We start from the raw sequence: 6,000 nt of genomic DNA on the forward strand, positions 1-6,000 counted from the left end.
GCGTCAACTTGTGGCAATTATGAAGTCCGGCGCGAAGTTGCAACGCCGCCGGCATTGGCACCCAATCGTCATCGAGAATAAAATAGAAACCCAGTCATTTGCGGTCAGGTGTCCGTCTTTAAATCAATAAACGCGATTAGAAAACCGCCAGCCGGCAGAGCTCCAGGACCCACTAAACCACAAACGACACTTTAAAAATTAAACTACTATTATGAAAAATTAATAAGATCGATAGATAAAAGGATATATTAAACATATCCCTCTTATATAATTTTATAAAATTTATTATTTGATTAAAACTATCTTTTATTAAGTAATTAAATTATAGAAAAATTGTAAGAGTGTAAAACCAATAGCCAGACAGGGCGCTTACCTTATCGAACCTGCTGAATCGTCTGCCAGTGCATCCGCAATAAAAAACCGCTCGCACTTGCGCATTTCAACTAGCCAATTATGCAATTGGCGGCCAAGTTGCAATCGCAATTGGCCAAAAGTGTCGCGTCTACGCTTCGATGGCTAGTTCTGATTTAGCCGCATGCGTGGGTCATCACCCGGCTCTTCGTCTTCAGACCCAGTTGGCCGGCTAGAGTCTGGTCCTGGACTGGCTAGCCCAGCCACTAGCTGGCCACTGTCCAGAGATTATCAATGTTAATAAGGCAATAACAAATGGGTTTGTGGGGTGCCCGGTTCTGGGAAGAAATTCTGTGGGAAGTGCCCGCTCGGGTTATCAGAAATCATTTAAATCATCTGTGAAATGCCATTTAAAATCGTAAAGAGAGTACAAAATAGATAGATTCTGTTCCAAATTCAAATGTATTTCTGTAATATTTTAGCAATCCATCAAATTGTAAAAACGATGGGCAGGCGACAGAGTGTGGCAGATAAGATACAGATACCACTGCAAGTGACAAAAAGGAGGAACCGCCCGTGGCAGGATGGGCCCGATGGGGCAGACAGGGTAGAGCAGCATTCAAATGAGATACACAGTGTTCTCTGCATCTCCGCCTCTGTCCACCTGGCGGTGTCATCTCTTTCCCTGGCTTGGTATCTGTATCTGAGTTGATTATTCGTGTGTTTTCGCTGGCTGGCGGCCATAAATCTTGTAATCATAATAATTTGTTTCAATGTTAATGCCTTCAAAATATCTGAAAACTCAATAAATAACAAAACTACATGTTCGTGTGTGCTGTTAATGTCATACCATGAGATACTTCATATATCATTCCGTTGCAAATAAAGCCGAAAAAACCGAAAACGAAAACCTGCCACAGACCCAGAGTCGCAAAATCGCAACCAGAACGGCCAGGTAGAGGTGGCTCTGACTTGTGCCGCGTCTTTACTTGATTTCATATATATTTCTTTTTTGAGGATTTTGTTCCGTATTTCTTGTGCCTTTCTTGTGACGCAATGGGCCTGCAATGCGGACGGGCGTGGGGGATTACTCCACTGCAGAACAAATTAATCCAAAATCAACCAGCAACAAGCCACGAAAAAAGGAAGAAAAAATATTATATATGTATACCATATAACCGAAAAAAAGTAAAGCAAGTCGTGGCGAAATGTCTTCGGCTTCAGTTTCTTCAGCCATATTCTTGTACTCTCTACTCTTTTTTATTTTGAAGGTGCGGCTTTAGCCGGATCTGGGGACCTCGGAGCTTAAAAAAAAAAGAAACCAACAAACACACATCCAATAACAACCCTGACGACAAGTATCTACACACTCTTGCAAGTGCCAAGGTGGGGGAACTGATATCCGATGCTTCCAATGTTGAATAACTCAATTAATTTCTGTCACCTGATTTATCACCTTTCGGTCTTGTTGCACAACAACTTTTAATTTCAATTTTATTTATTTGCATTTTTATGAATTTCACTACACCCAGAGAAATCTGTAGGTGGTGGTGATCTCCAATCTGGATACCGATCCCCCAAGATCCCATGCAGGATCGCCTGCAATTGAGACATTGTATCGAACCCGTTTCTTGTGAGAGCGGCACTTGCAAATTAAAACGTTTCAGAGATCCTTTTGCCATTTACCGTCCCACCTCGGCTGTCTGGGCGAACATGTTATTAGCTTAGTTCTTGTAATTTGCATATATGTATGGACGTGTTTAGTGGGGTGTGAGAGGACGAGCCCTCAATGGCTGAGCTGCCATTAAAACATTCCGCTTAACACTTCCTGCGACACGAGACAAGAACTAAGATTACACCAATGGCACTATGGGATCAGTGGACTTGTAAATACACTTACGAAAATTACACTCTTTGTAAGATTATCAGTTATATTTTATCATAAATTTATTAATAATTCTTGTGGTTTTTAATGGCTCTTTTGGGAGAATGGCTTGTGCATCAGAGCCTGGGGAATAAAGTTTAACAGAAAGCCTTGGTTTTCTTTTAAGATTAAATATTATCAATATTTTCAGGAATATTGAAACTGCTTGTTTTTAAAAACTTTCCAAACTCCCAATCCCGATCACCACCATTATCCAGCCAACTAGTTTTATCTTCCGAAACTAGTTTCTCAATTAACTAGGCTCACACTCTTGGCCGGCAACTTGATTACAAGCGATCGGCACTTGCTGTCGCCTGATGCACTGCATCTGCATCTGGCATCTCACATCTGGGTCTTTGTATCTGCATCTGCCCAGGCCACATCCGTCCAATCCGTCAAGGCGTCGACCGGCGTACGCCCAGTTTTAGTATTTCAGCGTTCCTGTTTTCCTATTTTCGATTGGCTGCGGCCCGTTGCACCGACATCGGATGTCTTGTAGGAAAAGCGGCATATTTATGGCGCGGCCATGTTATGAATACACCCAAGAGACATATCTCTTCTTCTCACCCGGCTTAGAAAAAAACGACGCCAAGGAAAATCTTAGACGGCAGCAAAGATGCTGACTGAGATGGGTGCATTGCACTGAAAACCGAAACGAAAAGGAAATCTAAAAATACGAGGGAGTAGAGGAGTTTAGTGTGGTTTGGTTGGAAAAACGCATGCAGCAGCAGCAACAGCAGTGTACGGGAAATTCTTGATCAACCATAAATCTTGGCACCAGAGCCATCCATCTATCTCGCTTGGCGCGTTCCGCGTGCAGCGCCAAAAAGTTGTTTTCTGTGCCACAGCCACAGCCGCAGCCTCAGTTTTTCATTTCTTTTGTCTTGTTTTTGTTGTTCAACAAAAATTTAATTTTTCGAAAATAAAACATACCTAGTCGTCTGGCTGTGTGCTCTGTTTGTATCACTTAGATTGTTTTTCATGAGTCAGTGAGAGTTTGAAAAGAAAAACACGTGTGTTTTCTAATGGATTTTCATTAAAAAGTATCTGAGGGCTCTAGCTCTTGTAACTGAATCCTTTTAATATCCTTCAAGCTTTTGCCTTTAAGGTCGAAAATTAAGAACTCAAGTTCGTTTCATGTTTCGGCGCATAATTAATAAATCATGTCAGCGTCAGGCCCAGAGGGCTGGGAAGGTAAAAACCAGGCTAGAGTGGGCTTGGGAGTGAGGAGGGAGGCCTGGAATTAAATGTGTCAAATGCAAACACGCAGAGTCGTCGAAAACCTTGCCAAACCAAAACCCGTACTCGGATCCGGAGTCAGAAGCCCGCCCGGACTGCTCTGGCACCAGGAAATGTCAAGAGCGAAGTTAACCACCGAACACGAAAACAAAACGCAGTCTCGAGGCATTTTCCTCGTTTCGGTTTCAGTTTCAGTGGCGGCTAGAATTTCCATTAGTTTGGGGGCGGAGTGGGCGTGGCTAACTGAGGGGGTGCGTCAAACTGAGGCCTCGCACGCACCACCCACCGGGAAAATCGCAGCCAGAGTCAGGTTTTTCTTTCCAGTTTTTTTAATAAATTAAATTAAAGCCGCATGAGAATCGGCTTATTTACCTGCTGAAGTCTGGGCTCTGGCTAAATAATGCCAAAAATGTTTCAAATATGCAAATGTTGTATATACCGAAATAGGAGATTTTCGGAGGGGGATCCAGGAGGGCCGTAGATGGTAGGGAAGTGTGTTTTGGCAACAGGAAATGATAAATGGCGTGGTAATATAAAAAATGGCAAAAACAGCGGGCAGTCAAATAAAACACAAAAAACAAACAACAAAAGTTGCTGACTGTGTGCAGTCAAAAAAAAAAAGAAAATATATATACCGAACGAGTCCGAACAAAGAATATATATTTATATATAACAGACCCGGCAAAACTTTTCTTTTTTTTTTGGTCAACACCGCAGCTGAAAAAAAAAGGAAACGGAAAAAATGGGCGCCGCATTGAAAATGGTGGGGAAAAATAAAAACAGGAAAACCGAAAGAGCAAAAGAAAAGCCAACGAAAACGAAGCAACATTTTCCACTTGGTAACAAATTTTCGGTCTAGATATTTTGGCTTTTTCCTATCTCTGGCCATATCCCCATTTACCCTCTTATCTTCCGCTATCGCTCCCGCTTTTGTCCTTCGTTTGTGTTACGCAATGTTTTCCAGAAACACACACCCAGTGACCCTAATTTTCAGTCCTTAGAGAACCAGCAAATACCAGGGCCACGGCCATATCCAACCCATGCGAACCAAGCGAACCCATGAACCCACCCTGGCCTTTTGGGGGTCCAAGCTGGATCCCTCACTCTATTGTTTTAATTTCATTTATGGCTTCCGTTTTGCCTACTTTTCGGTGACTTTTCGCCCGAGTCCTGCGATTCAACTTTTCGGTGATTTTCCTCATTATTCAAATGGTGTCAGGCTAAAGTTGTGAACTTCATTTAAATTTATTTTCTTGGGGCATTCATTTTAGTTTACAATGCGCTGAGTTCTTTGCTTGGCAATAATACCATTTCCGAGATGCAATCATCAAGGAAGATATAAATTCTAAAAACTGAATAGAGAGAGGCTATAACGTATAGTTTTGAAATTCTTTTAAGAAAAGATCTTAATTCTAACTTTAAGGAATGAACACGAATGAATAAAGACAGTGTTTCCTCAAAGTTCGAACTCCCACGGAAAGTCCCTTCCGTCCAACCCTCCATTCCTGGCCTTGCATTTAAATTGCGAGTGATAAGATACGCAGGACTTTGGACTGATAAGTTAGCGAATGGGAACGAGGACCAAACAGAAAACAAGGACTCAGTCAACATGCGCTTCCTTCCGGTTGCTTTCCTGGCGTTTCTTTGAATTTTTTCGACCCCGGGGGCAACCAGAAGGCTCGTGCAACTGCCACGCGTTTCGCATAGTTCGACCAACAACTATTTCAGCTCCGAGGGTTGGTACGGCCACATCGAAGATGTCTGCTCGCCGGGTCTTGCGATATCTCATTTTTATAATTAAAACACTTGGGCGCCCAGGACATGTGCTGTGCCCTTGTTGGTATCTTGACATTCCAGCGAACCGCCCTACCAAAGCCAACCGAGTCCTCTGGCTCTGGAACGGAGGGTGATATTTATCAGCTGGCGGGCGAGTGTGTGGTCCTGCTGGCTCGTATCCTGGCCAACAATCTACGGCCATCTGATTGGGGGTAGTTGAACCGAATTGCAAATACTCCGACGGCGGTTGAGCTTACTTGATTAGGATATTGAGGAATTAAGTATACCAAAGCCTTAAATAATACTTTAATTTAAATGTATTTAATTCTACTGATACTCCCAGAAAAATAATTTATACTCAGTCATCTTTTATATTCTTTCATTTATTTTTATCCACTGGCTGCCTTTGAATAATTGCCCGAACAGAATCATAAATTTGTGGGTTCATTATTTTCTCATAAATCACAAGTTTATTTAATAATTATATTTAATAAATCAATACCTTTATCTGGTTCTCTTTTCAGGTGAGTTCCGCGACCAAGTATCTGCACCTAATGATTTGTCAAACGATTCCGTAAAATAAATGTGTTTATTTATTTTATATATTAAAAAATGAAATCCGCTGAGAGAAGCAAAAGTTTTTAGCGACCATAAAAAATGCAGAAAATGTCAGAAAACTTTGCCACCCAAAAGAGTGAATTTATGAGTGC

Source organism: Drosophila bipectinata, chromosome 3R, assembly GCF_030179905.1.
Source record: "Drosophila bipectinata strain 14024-0381.07 chromosome 3R, DbipHiC1v2, whole genome shotgun sequence".
Lineage (NCBI taxonomy): Eukaryota > Metazoa > Arthropoda > Insecta > Diptera > Drosophilidae > Drosophila > Drosophila bipectinata.